The following is a 25475-nucleotide window of genomic DNA, read 5'->3' on the forward strand; positions in this document are numbered from 1 at the left end:
GTGTCAGTTGTATTCTGCTGCCCTCCCTATCCACCCCCTCCCCGCTCCTCCCCTCCCATCACCTCTCTCTACCCATTCTACTGTGACACTTATTTCTCTCTTTTTTCTTCCCTTCCCCCTCACACCTTCGTATATGTATTTTGTGTAACCATGAGGGTCTCCTTCCATCTTCTGTGCAATTCCCCTTCTCCCTCCCATTCCCTCCCACCTCTTTTCCTTGTTTTGTGGTAATCTTCTTCTCATGCTCTTCCTCCCTACACCGTTTTGAGTCACCTCCCTTATATCAGAGAAGACATTTGGCATTTGTTTTTTAGGGATTGTCTAACTTCACTTAGCATAATCTGCACTAATGCCATCCATTTTCCTGAAAATGCCATGATTTTGTTATTTTTAGTGCTGAGTAATATTCCATTGTGTATAAATGCCACATTTTTTATCCATTCATCTGTTGAAGGGCATCAAGGTTGGTTCCACAATCTAGCTATTGTTAATTGTGCTGCTATGAACATTGATGTAGCTGTGTCCCTGTAGTATGCTCTTAGGTACACTTGTACATTGCTGGTGGGACTGCAAATTGGTGCAGCCGATTTGGAGGGCAGTATGGAGATTCCTTGGAAAGCTGAGAATGGAACCACCGTTTGACCCAGCTATTCCCCTTCTCGAACTATACCAGAAAAATAACACTTTTTAGTAATTGCCTTTGAAATTTGAGATGTAAATTAAAAACATTAGGCTAAACTCAAGCATTTTTAGTCTTTGAATTAGGCCTTAGCCTCTCCATTGCCTTCACAAAGTATCTTCTGCATGGATAACCATGAGTGTCATAGCCTGATATACTGAATATGTTTGTAGAATACTTCCCTTGATCGATATCTTCTTTTCTCACACTTGTTTGTGTGCCTGTATCTGTGTGTGTGTAGATATGTATACCATATGCATCTGGTTTCGTGTTTTTTTCAGTGAACTTTCCAGCCCCTTGAGCAAACATCAGGAACATTTGTAAAGATTTAATATTTAAGAGAGTAAAATGTGCTGTGGTAACTGATTGGTTGGGAACCCAAGTGAACCTTTATGGGATTGTAGAAACCTACTTCTGGGTGGTTACTTATATACTGAAATAAGGCAATGATATGGATATAATTAATTTAGTGGTTTGGGTAATTGAAGGTTTTCTGTATGGAAAAACCAGTTTTTGTTATCAGACATTTGGAGATGGCTTTGTGAAAGAATGCACCACTCTTTCCTATAGCATTTCAGAGGTAATATGTCATCTAAAAACTTCCTAATCTTTTTTGAAAAGGAATGATAGACAAATAAATGTAAATAGTACAGGAATTTTTTTATGCTAGTTACAGAATAAATACCAGGTCAAAAGTTTTCGAAAAGAGCAACAATTCTATATTTGTCTCCAAAATTAAATAGATGTCCCATTGTATTTTATTTGTGTTTGTTTTTATATTCACTGCTTTTGCCTCTGTTTCTATTGTAAGTACATCTATCATATGTTATTTGTACTCATGGTGTATATGACATGTTACATCTACTGGACTGTGAATACTGTTTTATTTCTATGGTTAGTCTTTTAATCCAGTAACTGTGCCTAGTACAGAGTAGGTGCTTGATTAATATTGTGAGTTGAATGAATATGAATATTTGACTGTATCATTTGAATTATCATTTATTAGAAGACTGTACTATCTTATCTTAGCTTTTCTTGTGGACTGGTCATGTACCCTAACTAGATTGGAAATGTGTTATGAGTAGGAACTTGATTTTATCTTTCCTAAATTCTTATTTATAACACTTTGGGCTGTAGTGGGTAATAGGTATTCTCAAACATGTGATTGAACTGAAATATGTTGGTAGTTTTTATTTACTTATCAGGAGATTCCTAAAAACACAGCCATTAATAAGAAATTTAGAAGAGATTCAAAATGACAGTATATATACTTGTCTGTCAGCTTGTGGGCTTATGTAAGAATCCATACTTTCATGGAGTAAAGAGTTGTGGTTCTGGGTCCTTGCTTTTGAGTGGCCTACTTGCTGTATTTTGGCCTTCTACCTGTATCACAGATGATATAAGTCAGTGGCTCTTCAAATATGGTCTCAGATTAGAACATCACATAGGTACTTGCTAAAAATGCAGATTCTCCTGCCCCCTCCAGATCTACTAAATCAGAAACTCTGAGGGTGGAGCCCAATCTGTATTTTAATTAGTCCTCTAGGTAATTTTGATGGTGAATTTTGATGTCACCATGTGATGTAACTATCTTTAAGAGAGAGGGCTAAAGGCAATGCTTATGTGCTAGAGAAAACCCAACTAGCAGCCTAGATTAATGTGAATAAGAAGAGTTTCTCAGCAAATCATAGGGGTGAGTTAGCACGTGTGAAGCCTTAGAACAGTGCCCAACCTGTGGCAAATACTTACTTCAAAACTACAATTTTATTTCTTATGAGGTCGATTGCAGTTGCCCGTCATGTATTTGGTGTATAAGCCCATGACAATGATATGACTTTAATTCTTCGTGTGGTTTCCTGCCAGGCTATGAATTCCTCAAAGGCATTGGTTGAATAAATACCTTTTCCCAAAGCAATTGATATCATGCTTTCAGTTATATTTCCTGTTTACTATATTTATATACTATAATCTAAGGAGAGCTCTTCTTTTAGTATTTTGACTAGAAAACAACATTGTTCTTTGGAAATTCTTCCTTGAGGCTGAAACATCCTTGGACACAAGAAGATTTCTTTAAACCCACACAGGCCCTTGAGGCGGCTACCGGGAAAGTTATCTTATGAAGGTGCTTTTCAAAAGAATTAAAAAGCCCAAGAAAACAAGAAATATCCGGACCTTGTCATTTTGGCCAGAAATTTTTAGCAGAGCCTTATTGCAAAACTTTGACACTTGCAGGCATGGTGGCACACACCTACGTGTAATCCCAGTGACTCGGGAGGCTGAGGAAGGAGGATCACCAAGTTCCAGGACAGCTTTGGCAACTAAGTGATTTAAGCTAAGTGATTTAAACTTTGGAAACTAAGCGATTTAAAAATAAAAAGGGCTAGGGATGTGACTTATTGGTAAAAGATCCCTGGGTTCAGTCTCCAATACCCCAAGCAAACATTGAACCTTAGCAAAAAAACAAACAAACAACAAAAAAGTTTTTTTTCCAAAGACCCTAATTCCTGAGAAAAATCAAGTCTAGTGGAGTTTTAGACATCACATATACCCAGACACTGAGTGAGCCCTTTTTAGGATTCTTTTGAATGTCTCCCCATTATACATGTATTTCACATCTTGACAGATATGTTCTTGGCAGAACATGGAAGTAAAAAGGAAAGTTGAACCAGATTTCTCCCAGCTTATTGTAATGCAAAAACATCAATAATAACATCTAGCTCTCAGCCTTCTGTGGTGGCACATGCCTATAATAACCAGCAGCTCCGGAGGCTGAGGCAGGAGGATCTTGAGTTCAAAGCCAGCCTCAGCAAAATCGAGGCACTAAGCAATTCAGTGACTCTGTCTGTAAATAAAATACAAAATAGGGCTGGGGATAGTGCTCAATGGTTGAGTGCCCCTGGGTTTAATCCCTGGTACAAATAAATAATTAAATAAATAAATAAGAAACCTAGCTATCATTGAAAAATCCAGGACAAATGCTAAACTAGATGGATCCCTTAGGACAAGAGGCATGGAAACTTGTAGGAAATGACTGTAACACTGATCCCTCTGAGGTAGTGCAGTGGTTCTTAATCCTAGCAACCTCTAAGCATCAGTGGGGATCTCTTAAAACATGTCAATTCTTGTTTTGGATTCCAGTTCTTCCCAGAGACTCAGATTTCACTGGTATTAAGATGGAACCTGAGAATCAGGATTTGGGTAGCACCACTTTCAAGCAAGATCTACTTGTTCCTTAAGGGCCAGTGTCCCAAAAGCAGCGTGATGCAGGCATTCAGTGATTCAGACACTAGGAACAACAGGGACCCTACCACGTTCTCCGTACCAGTGGGTATGTTGTTACCTTGGGCTGGAAGAGTGGAGGGTGGCCCGCATCACAGAACTCCCACCCCATGACACGTGACACAGAGAGAAAGAATGCACATGATCCTTTTAAACATTTAATTAAGCAACTTCTACACTGTCATGACAAAATGAAACTTGTTGAGGGTTACAGAATTCTAATGAGAAATAAAAATAAAAAATTCTCACAAAAGCTCCATTTAAGCCTATTATAAGTGCTGCACTCTCTTCTGAACATGGATTTTGAAAACAATTGTCAAAATGTAAATCCTCAGCACCCTAAAAATGACTTATCATTTTGATTTAATCTATAAGTCCATGATCATATTTCCAGTGCCAAATTTTGACATATGAGAACTGCAATAGCAAAGAATAGAAATGCCTCTTGTTTGCCCAAGCCCTCCCCAAGACTCGCCCACCCTGTGGGTTCCCCAGAAAGCACAGGGATGGTCCAAAAAGCCAGTCAGTAAGGCAGCATTTGCTATGCTTTGCTGCTCTGAATTCAGTTCCGCTGCTTTGCATTGAACTCTGTACAAATGTTCTGGATGATCCTGCGGTTGGATTTGTACAAGTTGTCAAACTCATCCACAAAGAAGGAGTTGTCACTGGCAGGGTGAGTGGCAATGACCTCCAGCTCGTCCTGTGCAGCCCATGCAACCCCTATTGCACAGGTGATCACTCCTATGGGGACAAAGATCAGATGAAATAAATGCCCCTAAGAAAAAGTGTTGTTGATGAATCTTTGCCTTTTTGCTGCCCTGTCAGCACAACCCAATCCTAAATCAGAAATATGTCAAGCAAAAGAGAAAAACTCCCATGGAACTCTAGGTTCTAGAATTAAGACCAGGTATGGCCATTCATTCATCCATTCATTCAAGAAATACTTTTGAGCATCCATTTCAGAGAGGAGGTAACAATCTTTAGTGGGGAAAATGGAGAGACTGCCTGCTGTGATAGTTCTTGATTTGGTTGGGGGCAGTTGGATATCAGGTACTTGACCCTACTCTACAAACTCCTATTCCTATACCACCTTCAGGTTAACCAGGGTGGATGCACAGGATGGCCAGGAAACAGAGGGCAGAACCTGAGGTGGTCTTCCTGCCCAGGCACCTGCCCTGCAGCCCCCTTTCTGCCAGTGGCCCATCTCATCTTCTAGGTGTACAGTCCTGCTTATTAGGAGCTATCAATGCTTCACATAGCTCTGGTCTAATATGCTTTCAGTTATTCATCATGTTGCATATAAGCTGCCAGTCCCTTTTCTCACCTCTCCAGCTTCTTTTCTCTGAATATTGTCTCAATTAGGGGAAGTTAGCCTTGGGTTTTAAAATGCTGGTCAAGTGGCCATGGGAACTGAGCTTAGACTGAGCAAGACCATGTTTTTGCTCAAAGAAAGAAAGAAAGAATATCCCCCGATAGTAGGGGATAGGAAAGTTAGCAGAATACAACAATTACTAATTGGGCATTATGTAAAATTGTGGATGTATAACCGACGTGATTCAGCAATCTGCATTTGGGGTAAAATTGGGAGTTCATAACCCACTTCAATCTAATGTATGAAATATGATATGTCAAGAGCTTTGTAATGTTGTGAACAACCAATAAAAAATAAATAAATAAATAAATAAATAAAGACTAGAGAACAGTATGCAACTTTTCAGATCCTTGAGACCACCCTTGCATAGAACCTTCTACTGTCAATTCTGACAGATAGTTGTTAACTCTGGACTTGGATTATCCTAGGAACACAATGCTCATTGCATTTTTAGATGAATCACAGTGTTTGGCTAAGCAGGAACCCGCCTCCATGTAATTTGTATCTATTGGTCCCAGTTCTTTAAAGCTTCTCAGAATATGATCCCCTGAGAGCTCCCATTTCAAACAGTCTTCTCATTCCCTCACTTCCTGGGTGAGGCCCAAAGAAGGTTCCTAGAGAAATAAGTGAGGGTGGGACTGAACGTGAGCTTGGACAAATGTGCTAGAAAAAGCCCTGGGCTGATGAGCCAAGAGCTGGCTCATGTGCCACTCACTCTGGGATTTGGAGCAGGTAGCTTATGACCCTTGAACCAACTCTGCTGATGTGAGACCAAGGGAATTTGTGACAACTGGCACAAAGAACATCACCATCTCACCATTGTGAAGGTGCCCTACAGACTCTGCAAAAGGCAAGTCCCTGAGAAGACTTTGCCTGAATGCATTGTCAAGATACTTTGGTTTCTGGAAGTTAGCACCACCCATTCATTGAGAATTGTCTTAGGAAGGATTTAAAGCAGCTCTCAAGAATACAAAAAATCCTGAAAAAATAACCCATATTAAAAGTATGCACAGAAAAGGGAAAAATAATTGACCACTGCATTGTGTGAGTTTTGTACCCTAGCACTTAGAGGTCTCCAGTTCCTCTGACTACTTTATTCAGTTTTATCATTGTTATTGTTACTATTTTTCTTTTTCTTAGTTGTAGATGGTTACAATACCTTTTATTTATTTATTTTTATGTGGTGCTAAGGATCAAACCCAATGCCTCACACTTGTTAGGCAAGCGCTCTACCACTGAGCTACAACCCCAGCCCATTTAATATTACTATTATTATTATCATTTTGGGTTTCTTCAGACTATTATATTTTCATGCTATTTTATGGCACTTTTGAGAAAAAAATATATATATATATATATTTTTTTTTTCTCAAATAATATATATATATATTTTCTCAAATAATATATATACACATATATATACATATATATACATATATATATTAATTAATTCATAAATGTGATTTATTTTCTAAACACTTAAGTACTTTGTTCATTTTTTGTGTTCTTTTAAATAATTATTTCTTAATTTTAGGTGACACAATATCTTTATTTCATTTTTTTTATGTAGTGCTGAGGCTCGAACCCAGTGCCCCAGGCGAGTACACTATCACTTGAGCTACATCCTCAGCCCTCATTTTTTTTGTGTTTTTGAGCCTTCTCTCGACCACTTAGAAATTTTTATATGGAAATATCACTTTTAAATATTCTGAATCAAAATTTCTTAGGGTTTTCACCCCAAACCCTCAATATCTAATTTACAAACATAGTACGACTTCCTTAAAGAACACTATTAGTCTTTAAGGACAAATTGGTGTCTTCAACACAGCTAGGGATTTGTTTTTCCTTCATAGAAAGTGAAAAATAGAATTCCCTTTTAGTGTCTCAAGCCCTGGTGGGAAAAGCCTCAGGATGTAGGAGGTCAAGGAAAGGCTCCCTGTTTTCAAAGACACTGGGGGAGTCTCTGGCTGCCCTTCATCCTTCCCTCTTTGCTACTCAGACACCTGCAATATTTGCTCCTCTAATGGCTTTGAACATTTTTGAGAGAAAAGCAGAGCCTTCCTTGCCCTCCAAGGACAGCCTCTCCCTGCCCTAGAGAGGAGCCTCAGCAGCTGGCTGAGCCAGATTCCCCTTACCCTTCTGATGGGCGGCCATGGCTGGTATCCGCACGTCATCGTAGGACCTGCCTTCCGTGATGAGGATCATCAGCTTCCTCTTATTGGGCTTGGACTTCTTGAAGAGCTTCTCCAGGGCATAGTGGATGGAGGCGCCAGTGCTGGTGCCACCACTCCAGTACCCCACCCTCTTGATGGCGTTGAGGATGTCAGGCTTGGTGCTGTACTTGTTAAACCCAAACTCCAGCCGCTGCTCATAGGGTACTGCACGGCCTGATACGTGTGTCTGTGTCTGAAATCTCAAACTCCTTGCTGATGTTGGCCACAAACTGCAGGACTGAGCGGAAGTTGCCTGTCCCGACACTTCTGGAGCCATCAATGACAAAGCCAATGTTGGCTGAATTTAAGCAGGTCTTGCTGCAGACCAGGCGGTCAGTGTCACAGACCCGCTTCACCAGGGGCTGCATGGTCTTGGAGAAGCCCAACCAACTTTGCACATTGAACCATTGGTTCTGCACACAGCCTGGAGGACAGAGGGGAGGGACAATCACCAGGTCAACAGTCAAGTCCCCCAACCTGGCACCCTTACCTTGGGCCTCCAGGTGGGTGAAGAAGCAAACAGACTCCTGTTTACTGTGCTAGTCCTTGTTGATGGCTCTTTCCCTTTCTGTTCCCCTATGTAGGCACTTGCTGAGACAAAGACCTCTCCAGTAATCTCTGAAATCACTCCTGTCTCCACAGATAACAATGCCTCAGTGGGAAGCCCTTGTGCTAGGCAAACTCACAGGGAGATGTAAGTCACTGATTTCTGCTTCAGATTTATGCCTCTTCAGCTCAATTCATTTGTACTGGCAGCCAGCCATGACTGGCATTGGTGAGCACCAATGCATAAGAAAATTAAAGAAAGCTTTTGTTATCCTGGGGAAAACAGAGCACACATAAGAAGTGACTGAGGAATGTTTCCAGAGCAGGCTGCACCCACTGGGAAGGGGCCCCAGAGTTGCTAAGTAGTCACATGGGTCAGGGTTGTACTAGGTGCTCTTGGAGAGATTCTCTCATTCAATCCTCACCTCACCCTACAAGGGGAACAATGACCCCCCCATTGTTAGAGAACAAACTGAGGGCCACTACAAGGGGACATGCCTGAGTTCCCCAAACTAGATTGCCTAGCTGTCTGCCTTCAAAACCCAAGCTCTGCCTTCCAGACAACCTTGCCAATAGGCAAACAAATATTTATTTACTTGTGCCTAAGCTTGTTCCAGAAAAAATTCAAGTCAGCTAAAAATAAACATTGAGCAAACTTGCTGGTGTGTTCCTGGAAGTGACAGGGCTAGTGTTCCTAAGGTGGAACATTTGAACATTTTTTTAAGAGTGAGAGAGGAGAGTGAGAGAGGAGAGTGGGAGAGGAGAGTGAGAGAGAGAGAGAGAGAGAGAGAGAGAGAGAGAGAGAGAGAGAGAGAGAAAGAGAGAATTTTTAATATTTATTTTCTAGTTCTTGGCGGACTCAACATCTTTGTTGGTATGTGGTGCTGAGGATCGAACCAGGGCGGCACGCATGCCAGGCAAGTGCGCTACTGCTTGAGCTACATCCCCAGCCCTAGGTGGAACATTTCTTCCCGTCCCTTCCTTTGCGGGTCACAGAGCATGTCTGACCTCATGACTATGGATGAATCTGTATAATTAAAAAATTATTTTGAAACTAGTAATGGCTTAAACATTCCAGGAAAAATACATGTTTTATTTGATTTGTAAAAACCTAAAGCAGGTTACAAAACTTTCTATGGACGAGGCGGCACAAGAGGTTGAGTGCTGGTAGGAAGCTGATCTTCTGGATGAAGAGGCAGTATCCCTATCAGACAGCCTGTGTGAGATTCCAGCAGCAGAGAGTGGTGGTGCTAGCCAGGGACAGGTGGCCACTGGCCTGAGCACAGGGCCTTTGTGGTGTCACAGCAGCAGGGCCAGAAGCAGGGTTGGGACCATGCTTTTGAAGGCCTCAAGAACAAAGAGAAACAGTGAAGGGTTTGGAGGAAGAGCCCCAAAGTTGGAAGAATTCTTTATAAGCATGAGTAGGGCTTCACTGTTAAATCTCTACACAGGAGACCCAGGAGAAAGGCAGGTAAGATGTTAAATACTGACTTGAAGTGGGGAGATGTCACTGGGCAAGAGAAAGAACAAAGAGAAAAGGGATGCAGTTTGGGAGCTGATGAGGAATTCTGGGATGGATGGGGCTGTTCATGCAAAGTCCCGAGAAGGAGACATTTTAGGTGGGAAAGATGAGGATGAACTTGGCTTGCTGCATGTAGGACTTCAGGTTGTGACAGGGCTTCCGAAAAGGGAAAGGTCACCAGGTGTGATGGCACATGCCTACAATCACAATGACTTTGGAGTCTGAGGCAGGAGCAACAGCAAGAGACTGTCTAAAAATAAAAAGGACTGGGATATATAGCTCAGTGGTAGAGCACCCTAGGGCTCAATCCATAGTATGGAGGTACTGGGAGAGAGTCTTTCATCTGGACAGAGAAGACTGTACAGCTCAAGAGATGAGAACTGAAGCTGTGGCCTTGGGAAGACTGGAGGAAGAGAATATTGTGAGGGAAGATGGATGAACAGGATCTAAGTCCTGAAAAGGTCCATGTTCAGGGTACATAATGGAAGAAAAGAAAAGAGCAAGTGAAATAACAGCTGCACAGGGCCACGAAGCCAATGAAGAGGATTTCATGGAGCAAGAAGAAGTCAGCAGCCTGCTATGCTGCAGGAGGTCCGGCCTTATTAGCTCCAAAAACATATAATAATAAAGTTGGAGGAGCATCACGGATAAGATTTTGCCAGGCGTGATGGCAAGGCCTGAGATCCCAGCAACTCAGGAGACAGAGGCAGGGATCCCAAGTTCAAGGGCAGCTTCTGCAACTTAGCAAGATTCTGTCTCAAATATAAATAAATAAATAAATAAATAAATAAATAAATAAATAAATAGATAGACCTGAGGATGTAGCTCACTGGTAGAGCACCCCTAGAACCAAACCCCAGTACAAAAAAAATAAAAAAAGAAAGACAAGCTGTGCAAGCTTGCTGGCTCTCTTCCTCCCTCCCTCCATTCTTTCTTCTCTCTTTCTCTGTCCTTCAGTTGAAGCTTTGCATTTGAAGGAAGGTTTACGTGGACAGCCACTGGAAAACACCAAAGGTGGTTTAGTAGACTGGAACAGGAGGCCAACTATCCCATCTGTCCTGCCACAGGTCCAGCCAGACATCTCAGCAGAACCCAGAAGTAGCATTGGAAACATGACCTGCCTGAAATGTCACAACACCTCCCTTCTCTTGTTTATCAGATTGATTAATTTGTAGCATGTTTGTGTGAAAGTAAATGTGTGTGTGTGTGTGTGTGTGTGTGTGTGTACATACATGTGCATGCTCATGTGTATATATGAAGCCTTCCTGGACTGCTTGGTCGAGGTCCCTGATGCTGTGGGAGGAGCAAGGAAGAGCCTCCACATGAGACCTTTGGAACACTGCTCCTGCCTTCTGTTCCCAAGCTGCTGGCCTTGGGTGGGTGTGAGACTTTTCTTTGAGAGAGTAATTTGAAGTTCCTTCATTGGAGACACCACTACCTAGATGTGAGATTCATACACTTTTGAAAGCCCAAGAAAACAATCTTCCCGGAATTTAAGCTTTTCAGAGTATAGGGGAGCTTGACTGTGGGTGAGTCTCTGGCAATTACAAACCTTGTTGGCAAAGTTAGGCTCCATCACATAGTGCTCTCATTTTCCACAGCAGCTTCTACAGTGATGAAGAAAATGTTGATTCTTGATTCTCTTGCAAGCCTTGAAGCCTCCTCCACTTTGTCTGTGGGCCAACCATCCACCATCACTACAGCCACATTAGGAGCACCACCTCTGTTTCCATTGGCTTTGGAAAAGAAGGTCTTGGTCACAAAGGAGATGGCCCAGCCTAGAAAAAAAAGACTCATGCTTTAAGGGATTATGCCAGTGGTAAATTCAGAAACAGATCACAGCAGCACAAAAAGGTCCAGAAAAACACACTCATTCCCTCCCAGTTTGACTGTTCTGTTTTTTGAACCACTTTAGTTTTAAGTGTACAATTCAGCGGCATTTGTGAGTGTACAGTTTAGTGGCACTGGGGCACATTCACAATGCAGCTGTCACATCACTCCCTTAGTTTCATTTTAAGCCTTTAATTTCTAATTGCCTTGAAAAAATTTATAGAGACCACCAAGTAGCAGGGAAAGACTTTCATAGAAATAAAGGGACTCTTATTTGCTTGGGTCAGACTCACTCTAAGTCTCTAAGCTGCCTCACATTGTGTCCTAGAGCACAGGATCAGGGGAGTTGAACTGGAGTGACAGTAGCCTTCTCTGGGCTTCCTAAATCCTGGGAGCTACTGGGCCTGCAGGGCTGTATTCTGTGGTCAGCGGTCTTTCTGCCAGTTCCAAGCCAGGGTCCCAAGTTTGGCTGTCCAGGGAAGAGCTATACCAGGAACTGAGAGACTGTGTTCTAGCCCTGGCTGTGCCAACCACTGGCTGTGTGGCCCTGGGTGGTCCCTAATGGTCTCTGGGTCTAGACTTCCAGGCCAATGATCTGCTTCAGCTGAGTGCAACAATCATGAGGCTTTGTGAAACCTTGAGATGCCTTTTTCCCATGTGCAGGGTCTCAGGACATTTTCAGAGTCAACTAGATGACAAACTATCCTACTTTCCCATTAATTTCCCAGTCTCAGTGCTAAAAGCCCAAGTTCCCTTGGGCAAATTGGGATGACAAGGCTCCCTTGCTGGGTTGTGTGGAACCAGTGTGTGTGTGTATGTGTGTGTGAGAGAGATGTGTATGTATACCCATGCATCCTCTGAAATTATACACAGGATCTTGTGTATGAGTACTATCTGGGTAGCAAGGCCATACATATTCTTTTTGGAGATTCTCAAATGAGTCCCCAATAACAGCTAACAACCACCTTCTTTAAGTAAATATTATTACACTCAATGCTTCTCTGGTTTGGGCAGTATAATATTTACCTGTCAAATTAAAGTATCAAATGGTTACATCTAAAGTCCAGGAGAAGTGTCTTAGTGAACCCCTGTGAACTGTCTGCACTGAACCTGGTTGCTAAGGGAAAACATTGGCTGCTGAAAACTGCTTCCATGGCCAAGGGATAATTTCCATCAAGTCCCAAAGCTTCCAGTAGTCCTTTCTGGCTCAATATTAGGCACCATAAAGAGCCAAAAGATCACTTTGACCCCACCTAATCTTGAGTCTAGTTGAGCCCACAGTGAACCAGTGCTTGATGCACATTTCACCCACCTTGCAGTGGATTTTTATTGTTGTTGATTCCTGCCTTCCTGCCTTCCTGCCTTCCTTCCTTCCTTCCTTCCTTCCCTCCTCCTCCTCCTCCTCCTCCTCCTCCTCCTCCTCCCCCTCCCCCTCCTCCTCCCCCTCCCCCTCCCCCTCCCCCTCCCCCTCCCCCTCCCCCTCCCCCTCTTCTTCTTCTTCTTCTTCTTCTTCTTCTTCTTCTTCTTCTTCTTCTTCTTCTTCTTCTTCTTCTTCTTCTTCTTCTTCTTCTTCTTCTTCTTCTTCTTCTTCTTCTTCTTCTTCTTCTTCTGGTACTAGGGATTGAACTCAGGGGCACTTAACCAATGAGTCATATCGTGAGCCATTTTTTAAAAATATATTTTATTTAGAGACAGGTTCTCACTGAGTTGCTTAGGGCTTTGCTAAATTGCTGAGGCTGGCTTTGAACTTGCAATCCTCCTGCCTCAGCCTCCAGAGCTGATGGATTACAGGCATACACCATTGTGCGAGGCTTGTAGTGGGTCTTGAAACCAGATGCTGGATGTCTGAAAACTACAATGTCCATACTCTCTTGCATCTAGATTTTCAGCTTTCTTTTACTTTCACAAATTGATGTATTTACATGAGATTTAGAAGATGACAGCAGGCAGGGGCTGTATTTTTCTTTCAGCAGTTTATGCTGATGAGAATCTGTAGAGTATTTGACTTCTCTTGGAGCACCATTGACAGACATGTTTGTGTTGGTTGTTAGCTTTGATGGTGTTAGGAGAGAGGGTGCAGATTAGCCCTTTTGTGGGTAAGAATGGGTCAGGGAGGACTTGGTTCTGGAGTGGCAGATGTAGAAGAAGCTTCCTAATTGTAGGCTTCCTGCTGAAGCAGTTTCCTGAAGAGGTTATGGTGGCAGAATTCAGAAAGTTGTTTCTAGATTTTGGAAGAGGTAGCAGCTCCTTTGGAAGCCCCGTTTCCAAAAGAAGCTCCCAAATTCTGCTTCTTCAGTCCTTTCTATAATTCTCATAATGTTTAATGCTCTGAAATAAATCACTTTATACCTGAACCAGCTGGTTGTATTCTGTTCTCTGAACCCAAACCCTGAACCAGAGGCAGAATTCAAACCTGTGCTACACTGAAAATGGTATACTGATTAGGTTGAAACACCTTTCTGATCTCCTCAGGGAAGTTAGTTGTCTTCTGAAGTTTTTCTCCAGTAAAATTTTGCTCATGGAAGGATTAAGTGGAGAACAAGTCAGAAATCAGCTTTATCATGTTTGTAATGAAGATGCTTTGGAATTTGGGGCATGCAGAACAGCAGCTTGGTCAGTGTTTATTTAACATTGTTCAAAAGTGACAAGCTCTGCATTTACTTGATTCTTATGTTTGATGGCTACAAAATGTTCTCTCAGGGTTGGGGGAGGAAAATAATTAATCAGATTTATTGTAACTCCCTCAAGGATAAGATAGTTCTACACCCTGCATGTAGATTCTCCATGCCAAGCAAATGTGGCCCACATCTCCAGTCCTTTGGATTTTGATGGTATGAACAGGTTCCCTGAGAAGCATATAATCATCCCCCCTTGTGTCCCCCAAAATCAGGCTAACATTTATACATTAATTACACATTGGCATTGGTTCTTTGACAGTCTGAGCACGGTTAGTGTGAAAATGTGAAACTGTTGTTTCCTAATGCCCCGTCACCTCTTGGTGAAATGATAAAATGGAGTTTCTGAACCTGCTCCATGAGGATTACATCTTGAACTTCTGTTTCCCCCTCCAAAGGCTCAAACATCACAAAAGATTCATCTTGAAATAGAGGACAAGACTCTGTTTGCAAAGTCATTGCTGCAACAGTAGCTGATTTAAACAAGACAACAAGGAGCACTGAACTTCTTTCTGATGGAATTGGTGGTGGGATTTAATGTTCAATCTTGGCAACTTGGAGTCCAACCAGGAAATAGTCACAACAGCAGTCCTGCTTGTCCTGAAGAATGTTGGCATCCCGAGGAACCAAGCAAGCTGGAACTAGATGACACACATGTTTTGACAATTCTTGCCACCTGAACTCATTATAATACTTTAGAAAAGACACAGATGTTACATGAGTCATTTCTTGATGGATTCTTTTTTTTCCTCCTTTAATATAGAATGTTAGAAGACAACCACATAGAAAGAGAACCATGGCAACAAGATAGAATTATCTGAAGTGGGGTCACATACCTACAATAGAAAGCCCTCCTCTCTGGGTAATTTTCTCAATAGTTGTCTTCAGGTCTTGAGAATTCATGTGAGTTTTGAGGTTAAACTGGTTATCAGGGTTGGCACTGAAGAGGTAGAACAAAAATAAATAAATAAATAAATTAGCTCAAAAGTTATTACTGTCAAGAAAGGTAAAAATAATACTTAATTCTTTTATAAACAAAGAGAAGCTGCTTCAAAGCCTTAAACTGTGGTTCATAAAATGTTCCACTGTGGGCAGAGTGATGGGAAGACAGAGACCAGGATCCTTCACAGGGGAAAGGTTAATAAAATAGGTACTTGTCACTCCATTTCTCTATATGCTTAACAAAACACTGTTGAAATTTTAAGAACTGTTTGCTAATCTTGTTCCCAGAATGTGCTGTTCCTAACTGTGGACTGTCTGCTAATCTTTTCCCAGAATGAGCTGTCCCCAACTGCCAAACTACAAAATGTAACTTCTCTCGCTGCCCTCTCCAGGGAAATTGTATAAGCTCTGCTCAAGCTGTTCTCAGGGCTCTATCTCTCTTCGCTATAGAGAGCTCGGGCCCCAGCATGCTGGTCTCCAAATAAACCCACCCTTCTGCTGTTGCATAAGACAGTCTCTTGTGGTCTCTTACTCCGACGTTTCGCCGGACCCTTAAAACAGGGGATGGAGAGAGGTTATTTCAGAACTGTGACCCACTGTATGAGTGTGCAATCCATGTAGTCAGATGGGGGTTGGTTTACTGCTTTGCTACCACCATTTGGATTCTTAACAATTTTTGAAAGAGGACCTGCATATTATGAGGCTATTTTGGGCTATATGTTACTAAGTCCTCAAGTGTGGGCATGGAGACCTTTTTTTTAAAAAATTTGATGGTACTGGGGATTGAACTCAGGGCCTCCTGCATGCTAGGCAAGAGCTTTACCACTGAGCTACACTCCCAACCCAGGAGGAGACTTTCAAAGTATCTTTTCCAAGATCCCCAGAAGTAGATCAATGAGAAGTTGCTTTGGGCAGCAAAGGTGCCTGACAGTAGATCCCTACTGAGTTCTTGAGGATAGACAATGCAGTCACCAGGGAACCAGTCACCAGGATCTAAGAGACAGAAGACATTCTCTGCTTCTTTTCCCACCCTTCCTTTTTCCCTCTTTTCTAATCTTCTTAGGTATCTCAAGGTGATCTGAGTTATTTCCATAAGCTGTGCTAATCAAAATGGCAGGTGATGTAAAGCTGGGGTGGGGGGATAGAAAGCCACTTTCAGGGAAGACAAGAAATTTAAAATAAGTTCAACCAAGGTAAGGCCTTGGGGCAACTTCCCACCAGATGAAAACTAAGTCCCATGGTGAGGATTAAAGGAAAACAAGTAAAAACAGCAAAGCAATCAGGAAATGGGGAATTTTGGACCTCTTAGCTGAGCATCTAGTGTCCTTATCTGAGGAGGTAGTCACACACTTACACTCTTACAAAGCAATATAGTGATGGATGGAGGCTCAAACCTTTCTTTTTTTTATTTTTTAGTTGTAGTTGGATACAATACCTTTATTCTATTTAATTATTTTTATGTGGTGCTGAGGATCGAACCCAAGGTCTTGCACATGCTAGGCAAATGCTCTACGGCTGAGCCACAACCCCAGTCCTCAAACAATTTCTTTATAGTAACAAAACCCAGACTCATGTACTCCCAGTGTTTGGCTTCATATTTTGGCTTTCAAAGCCTCCATGATTTGGTTCTAACTTTTGGTGATACTCCTCTCTCTTTTTCTCTCTCTCCCCTCTTCTTCTTTTCCAAGATATCCTATATTCTAGTCAAAATGCCAAAATGAACTATTCACTCTTTCCTGTGTTCCATATCATCTTGTTACTTTGTTTTTGTTTTGTTTCATGGTACTGGGGATGGCATCCATGTGCGCTTTTTGCCATTGAGGCTGGCTTTGAACTCGCGATCCTCCTGCTTCAGCCTTCTGAGTGGCTGAGATTACAGGCATGCATCATTACACCCAGAAAGTCTTGTTATTCCTTGTGGTCATGTTTTTCAGCCACCACAAGCATTGGCTGGTAGGGGACACTGACATGTTACCTAAAACAAACACAGGGATCCGTTCCTGTGTACCTCTGGTCATAGTAGTATCATCAACAGATCAACACATTACCTATTTTACATGTGTTTGTCTTTGAAGATACTGAAAGTTAATATTTCTTAAAAATTAATGATATCTATTTTTTTTAATAATACATCATTAGGTGAGAAGGGTTTAATGCTTTTCTTGACCTTGGATAATGTGTAAATGTCTTTGGCTTTCAGTCTCATAACAGTGCTGTCCATTAGGCTTTGTTTGGTGATTTGCTTTTTAGTCAGTTGTCACCTCATGAATTCCTGAGTTTGGTCTCTTTTCCATCTTTTCCACAGCTTCACCACACATGGTAGATGTTACTTACACACTTTATGAAGCACACTCACATACCAATCAGCAAATCTCCTCTCCTATTGCTGAATGTACCAAATTATCAATTAACATTGAGCTCACAACCAATGGCGCTATATCTCATGCCTGAGAGAAGCCCATCTAACTTTTGTGACTTTCTCTGGAAGCCATAGCACAGCCTTCTTGTTACATCACTATTATCTATCAGAAGCAAAGAGGTTATTACAGGAAAAACATAGCTTTCCAAAAATTGAAGGAGCCAAATGGGGACCATAGACAACTTATAAATAGTGGAGGATAGGTGTCCCAAAAAAGCTCTCAAAACTACAAGGAAGATGTTGTTAAGAATACATCAGAGGCACCAGGCACAGTGGTGCATGCCTGTAATCCCACTGACTGAGGCGGCTCAGGCAAAATGATGGCAAGTTTGAGGCCAGCCTCAGCAACTTAGTGAGACCGTGTCTCAGAATGAAAAATAAAAAGGGCTGGGGATGAACCTCAGTGATAAAGCATCCTGGGTTTAATCTCTAGCATGCCAAAAAAAAAGAGGTACAATTTTGATTAAATAATAAATAGGAGCCACTCATATTAGGAGCTAAAGGTAAACTCAGAAGAGGAAAGGAAATGGTGGATTTCTTCCTTATGTTATTTTTTAAAAGTTGAAAAGATCACTACTCCCAAGTGCTTCCCTGCAACCAATGAGCCATAAAACACTGTATCAAGTATTGGACAGCACCCACAAAATTCTAGGCCAATCTGACAAAAAATAAATGCAGAGAAGTCACTGTGATTTAAATAGCATAAAAGGGATTAAGACCTAAAGGAGGATATGGAGAACTGGAGGCCATCCTGCAGATTGTAGCATTCCCGAGGGCTGCTGAGCTGGCAGGGTATGAAAATACAAAAGCACCTTGTACAAAACCAGGATTAAAAATGGTAGGCAGGAGATTATAGGCCTTATGTCTCCCTATTATGCCAAGTAAGCACATGGAGACTAAAATAAAAGATTGATTCACAGAACACTGATCAGCTGGGCTCTGCTGATCTAAGCTGGGCTGGGCCGGACAGCTCTGCTTCTTGCTGTGGTCCTGTGGGTTGGCAGGGGAATCTCTCTTCCACAAGGGTGTATTCTAGTGTTGGTGCTACTGGGACAGCAACTTTATAAGAGAAGTGCTCATGGCAAAGGCAAAGCAGCAAGAGGACAATGGAAAACACGTGGGGATGCTCAGAACTGGCACACTGTCATTTCTAGCCAAAGGAAGTCCCATGATTAAGTCCAAAGCCAAGAAGCAAGAATCTTCACTAGTCAGGAAGAGGCTATGGCAAGAGTGTGAATTGGAGGGGAATGAAAAATTGGGACCAATAGTAATCCAGTCTAACACACAGGGCCTTAATAGTCACCCTTTCCTTTGTCCTTATGTTTATTGTGAATCTTGAAATAACATTCAACTGAATTTTTTAAAAAAATTCTAACTCACAAATCTCTCCATTTTATTAATTTATTTATATTTATTAGGATTACGAACATTGGTTTTATTTAAGTTCATTACTTGTTTTTATGTACTATTCTTAACTTTATTTATTGATTGATTTTTTAAAAAATTTTTATTAGTTGCTCAAAACATTACAATGATCTTGACCTATCATACATTTTATTCAAATGGGGTATGAATTCTTATTTTTCCAAATGTACAGATTGCAGTATCACATTGGTTATGCAGCCACGTTATTTAGTTTTCTATCTTCTGATAGAATAACCACCTGTTCTATGTTCCCTCCTCCCTCTCTGTTATTTTCAGAATTTATATATTATACTTCTGAACTTTTAGTGTTGTCCTTTCATGCGCAGCTATAAAAAATTTAAGTTATTTTTTACTTGTACGCTCCTCTTAACCTGATGAGAATTCTAGGCCTCTTTAACTCTGACCTCATGTCCCATAGTTTTTGTTAATAATTTTAATATTGCCCTTTTGCAATACAAACTAAAGTGTTATAATTCTTATTCAAAAAGATTCTTAGATTTAATACACAAGCATATTTTATTAGGTCCAGGTTTGTCATTGTGTCCTTTTTTCCCTGTACCTTCTTTCTGAATTTACATTTCTTCTTGTTGATAAAAAACATTAAAAAAATAAGAATTGATAGATACTTAAGATAATAACCTCTATCTTTAGATCTGAAACCTATTATCCTTGCTAGCTACTCTTCTGATAAAGGATTAATAGCCAGAATATATAATGAACACAAAAAATTAACACCAAAAAACCCCAATCAATAAATGGACAAATGACCTAAGTAAATATTTCTCAAAAGAAGAAAGGCAAATGGCCAACAAATATATAAAAAAAAGTTCAATCTCTTTAGCAATCAGGGAAATGTACATCAAAACTACAGAGAGTTCATCTCACTCCAAATAGAATTCCAGTCATCAAGAATACAAATAATGGGATGGGGATATAGTTCAGTGGGTAGAGTGCTTGCCTGGAATGTACAAGGCCCTGAATTCAATCCCCAGCACATTTGTGGGATGTATTAATATATTAAACATTTTATACAATGTTTAATTAACATAAGATATTAATTACAAAGCACTTGAACTAAATGAATCCTAATTCTGATGAAAGCTGAACATAAACACTTCATTAGCAAAATGAAATGGCACTTGGAATAAAATGAAGTTCCCAGCCATGGGGCAGGTGAGCCAGAGTCCTCTGCATTGCTTGAAAGCCCCCAAACCAGGGCTCGGTGTCCAGCTAGAGGGTCCTGTCACTGTGCACAGTCCAGGATTGGCCCACTTGAACACCAAATTCCCTGATTTAGCAAAATTGTATTCTCAGTGACTTCAAATCAGTCCCGTGACCTGGATAGACTGGGTGGGTTTATGCTCATTATTGATCTCTGCTTCCTGCCAGCTTCCTTCACCCTCCTCAGGTGGCTCTTCTGTCTGCTTCTGAGGCTCTGGCCTTCCTAGTGGTCTAGCCCCAACTGTTGCTTCTCCTCCCTCTTCCTCTTCAGTTTGTTTTATTCACATTCATAGTTTTAATACTAAGTATATGATGAACTCTTTCAAATTCTTATCTCTAGACCCTCTTATAAGTTCCCTTAGCTATTATTTTTCATCATCGTGATACTGCTGTTAAGGACTGAATATTTTTGTTACCTCACAATCAATATGTTGAAATCCTAGTCCCCAGTGGAGACTAGGCATGCAAAGATGGGCCTTTGGGAGGCAAATAGGTTAAGATGAGGTTACAAGGGTGGGGTCTTCATGATGGGATTAGTGTCCTTATATAGAGGAAGAAAGACCAGAAATCTCTCTGTTTACCATGTGAGAACAGAGAGAAGGCAACCATCTATAAGCCATGAAGAAGACTCTCCCCAGGAACCAAATCTGCAGGTACTTTGACATTAAACTTTAGAGTCTCCAGAATCATAAGAAAAAAAATGTAGTTTAAGTCACCTAATTGATGACCTTTTGTTATGGCAGTCTGAGGCGACTAATACAACTTTGTAGACATCTCAAACCAAACATGCAGAAAGAAGCTTGTAATCCTTCTGACTCCCTGTCCTGATTTGTGGTAGGCCCATCCACACAGGTGGCCAGGTTGTAATCAGAGCATTGGTGCATCTCTTGATCTGGCTTCATCATTCTCCTTTTTCTTAAAAAATACTCCTTATTGAGGTATAATTCACATATTATAAAATCTACCTCTTTTAAGTGTGCAACTTAATGGCTTTTACTATGTTCACAGAGTTGTGTATCTACCCACCCCCCCCGAATCAACATGTTTATCACTCCAGAAAGAAACCCCACAACTTTTGCCATTCCACTTTTTTTGTTCCTTCTGGTTACAATCAACTCTATAGATTTACTAATTCTGTAAGTTTCATACAAATGGAATCATACAATATGTGACCCTTGTGACTTTCATTTAGCATAATGTTTTTGAGGTTTATCCCTGTTGTAGCATGGACCAGTTCTTAATTTCTTTTCAATGGATAGATAATCCTACCATCATTTATTCTGTGGTAAATTGTGCAAATTCCTGATTTGTTCCTTGCTTTAGTATTATTTCCCTTAGTGCTTTCTCCCCACTCTTCCCAGAGGAATCTATAAGCATTACACTGCTTAAATCCCACTTAAGATCTTCTAGTGCTTCCCACTGTTTGCAGGACATCCAAACTTCTGGGTGTGTCATAGCAGTCCTAAGGTGCTTCCCTTCACTACCCAGACTTTTCCCACCCCATCCTGCTGTGCCCTTGGCACAGTCATGGGGAGCTTCTGTTTTGCCTGTGTCCTACAGGTGCATCCCCTCTCACCGAATGTCCTTCTTCCAAAATTCAGCCCGGAACACTCCGGCTCATCCTTCTTTATCTACTCGTCATCTCCTCTTTGGGTTTCCACAAGACCTTGAAGACAATTCTATTAGGCATGTGTCACTTGCTCTAAGGATTTCTGAGTACCTGTGAATTCCTTGAGTCCCTGTCTATCCTCAGGGCCTGGATTGTAATACAGGCAGAACTTGGCAAATGTTGAATAAATAAATGATTAGAGATAGAAAGAAATATACTATGTTGAATTATCCTGTTAGTGGCTCACAAAATAATAGCAATTGGAAGATTTTTATTTGAGCACATGTGTTGAAAACCTTCAGTTACTAAAGATCATCCTATTCTTGGATAAACCCCAAGAATGGCAAATCAAATCTACCTTTAAAAGGGACACAAATTTTACTGCCTGGAAATAGCTTAATTTACTTATCAAAAATTCACTAGATATACTGCTGACCACTCTATTTCACCTTGACACTAATAGCTCAAGGATCTCAGTAAATAACTGTTTCATAGGAAGTGCTTGCTTTTGAATTTCACTGAGCAAAATGCCCTTTGCACACATGCAATAAATTTCGATCATGTGATTCTTGTGACTAAAGGTATGATTAATAGATGTAGGTATCAAAGGGCTCTGTTGCCACATACTAAATCTAAGCAGCTCAAACAGAATTCATTTTTAGGAAGTGGGTGGCTGATCCTCACTGAATGGTCAGTGTCCTTACATTATTATGAAACTGAAATTAATTCCATTAATTTTGTTTAATACCATTTTTAAAAAATATTTAAGTTTGGTAGGGTTCCTACTCTTTCATTCATAGAGGCAGTATTAGGATACCTTCTGAAAAGTTAATGGTTTTGGGCAACAGGTGATATTCAGAGACAGAGTGTGGCCTCTATATTCAGAAGCAAATAATAAGTAAGAACTGAGGTTTGGGCTGAGTGGTAGAGCATTTGCCTATCATGGGTGAGGCACTGGGTTCGATCCTCAGCACCACATAAAATAAAGGCATTGTGTTCATCTAAAACTAAAAGAAAAAGAAAAGGAAGAAGAAGCCTAAGTAAAATGATAGCCCCAAACATCAAGAGTTAGGGAAAATCAAAATATCTACCCAAATACCTCTCCTTTCCATGTACATTCCTCATCTACCTGGAAAATTACTTCAAGTAACTTAGAATTCAAGTCTGGACAGTAAAGCACTAGGAGTTTCCCTCCATCCCATACCCTAGGGCACTTCTCAGTTGTTTTCTTGGGTGAACCTTTGGCTGTTGAAGGCTCATAGGCAATAAGAAAAGCAATGAACCTCTATAAAGAACCTCACTTTCCATGTCCAAACCAGGGGACAAAACTTCATGTATGTTATCAAGATGATTATTACCTGACAATATTATTAGGCCATCTCAAAATCCTCCTCTTCTGGCACATGAAAAAGAGCAATGGCACTCAACTTCTGGAAAGGCTAGTCTTCCATATGCTCTATCCAAGGCAAAGAATTTTCAAAGAAAGAGTTTTTGGGTGATAGCATAGAACCTATGTTTGATTAAGAGAGTCAAAGAAGGGGAAACCCCAAATCTATAGACTCCCTTCAAATTTTTGGCACATGTTCAAACGTGATTGTATGGAATGAGATACTGAGAATCCTCAGGGGGAAAAAACATCAACAGGAAGATCTAAAAAGTCAAGGAGAGATTTCTGCAGATATCCACTGTCAGTGAGACAGAATTTGAATCCCATGTCCTGCTGAATTAGATAGGCTTGGCAAATATCTCAGGTTTTTCACTGAGTCTACAGAAAGGGTATGACTTAGAATAAAAAAACACTTTCCAGGATTAAGAAAACCACCATAGGGGTGTGGTTGTGGCTCAGTGGTAGAGTGCTTGCCTAGCACATATGAGGCACTGGGTTTGATCCTTAGCACCACATATAAATAAATTAAATAAAGGTATTGTGTCCATCTACAACTAAACATATTTTTTTTAAAAAAAGAAAGAAAACCACCATAAGATTGTTAGCAAAACCTATATAGATGACCCTGACAAAACTTAAAAATAAAACATAACAAAACCTTTTCAAGAGATATTTGATCCATCAATAACTTAATTGTTTGAAAAAATACAAGCGATATTTTCACAGGAAGATAACAGAATCGAGAGTTTCTAAAATGTATTATCCATAATGTTCAAAATACAATTTTTAACAATGCTATACAAATGAATAACATAGGGAAATGTCATTAAGAGACAGGAGTAGGGTAACAGGTGGGGGTTGGGGAGGCAGTCAATAACAACAATATGAAAGGGGTAAGAGACAATCAGATCTTGGAGTTAGCAGACAAGGACTGTAAAATAATATTCTGATAAATATGTTAAATAAGCATGTAAATATAATGGTAGACAAGGTGAAAATGTGAAATTGAAAGAATTACATGGGAATTCTAGATCTGAAAAGTACATTGAAATTACAAATTTATTGAGTAGGATCAACACAGATTGGACACAAGTGAATATACTTCAAGGTATGTCAGTAAAATTATTGAAAGAGTTTCAGAAGCACAGAAAATGGGGGAGGGGGGGAATGAACAAATTTCAGTGACCTGTAGGATAGCATCAAATGGTGTAGCATATATATATATAACTGGAGTCTAAAAAAAAAATAGAGAAAAAGAGGTATAAAAAATCACTTAAAGAAGTATTGGTCAAAATATTCCAACTTTTAGTGAATAAATGACAAAACAAAAATTATCAGAATACATATAAAAGAAAAACACATTTACGGACATAATGATATACTGCTCAAAATTCATCCAGAGGGAGGGAAAAAGACACATTATATACAGAAAAACAATGATAAAAAATGATTATTGAGTTGTCATGAGAATTATTGGAATCTAGGAAACAATGGGATGATGACACAATTTTAAGTGGCAAAAGAAAAGTCTACAAGTCTACTTGGAATTTAAATCCATTGGGAAAAAAAGAACTGTTTGCCATCAGTGGTATTGTTCCTAAGATAATTACTAGAGTCATTCTTATTTGTTAGATTTGGAAAGTAACATAAAAAATTCAGTTTCCAGTAATGGTGCCCTACAGCAACTCTCCTATTGAAAACAGCTATAAATTCTGTACAAAATATTTTTATAATCTTCTTAAAAGAAACACAAAGCTGACAAGATAACAAAGAATGACATGGTCAAAATTTGACAAGACATGGGAATCCAGTTAAGTACATGGAATAAAAGCCATTTTTTCCCCTTTTGGGTATTGAACAATCAGAAAAAAACTTGAACTTTAGTTTGGACAGCCATATAAGACCCAAGGGAAAAAAATCAAAGACCCAGACAATCCAAAATAGAAGAGTCTGAGAGGTAACATACTTCACACTAAGCTAAGACACTAAAGAACAAACTCAAAGCAAAAATGGCATAAGTGTAGTGACACTCAGATGTACTTATAATCATAATTTATATCAGCTGGATGTTCAAAAAAATCTTAGCAATGAATTCACTTTAAAGTAGCTTTGAATTTTGATAATGCCTCCAGACATCCACAAGAAGAAAAAACAAAACCCGCCTGAAGAAGACACCTCTATCTCAGAGCTCATATTAGTCTTATACTTTCTAGAGGACAGTGAGTAGAACACAAAAATAAACCAGGAATATAAAAGAATAAGTCAAGTCATCATGAGCAAGAACTAGAAAGCAAGAGACCATTCAAAGGCTCCTCTAATATCTCAAGTATAAGAACTACAGAGACAGTAATTATGA

The 25475-nt window shown here is 40.3% G+C and overlaps 1 non-coding gene and 1 pseudogene across 2 annotated transcripts; both read right to left on the reverse strand.

The window, feature by feature from the left end:
• Positions 1–3985: 3985 nt before the first annotated feature.
• Positions 3986–23715, reverse strand: LOC120888247 (vitrin-like; annotated as a pseudogene). Its single transcript, XR_013436463.1, has 5 exons — positions 23091–23715; positions 14953–15056; positions 11164–11389; positions 7466–7967; positions 3986–4699 (listed from the first exon to the last, which is right to left on the reverse strand). The product of XR_013436463.1 is annotated as a vitrin-like (transcript).
• Trnaa-agc (transfer RNA alanine (anticodon AGC)) lies at positions 15827–15898 on the reverse strand. The gene has a single exon. It is a non-coding gene; the product is annotated as a tRNA-Ala (tRNA).
• Positions 23716–25475: the final 1760 nt, after the last annotated feature.

Source organism: Ictidomys tridecemlineatus, chromosome 3 (assembly GCF_052094955.1).
Source record: "Ictidomys tridecemlineatus isolate mIctTri1 chromosome 3, mIctTri1.hap1, whole genome shotgun sequence".
Classification (NCBI taxonomy): Eukaryota; Metazoa; Chordata; class Mammalia; order Rodentia; family Sciuridae; genus Ictidomys; species Ictidomys tridecemlineatus.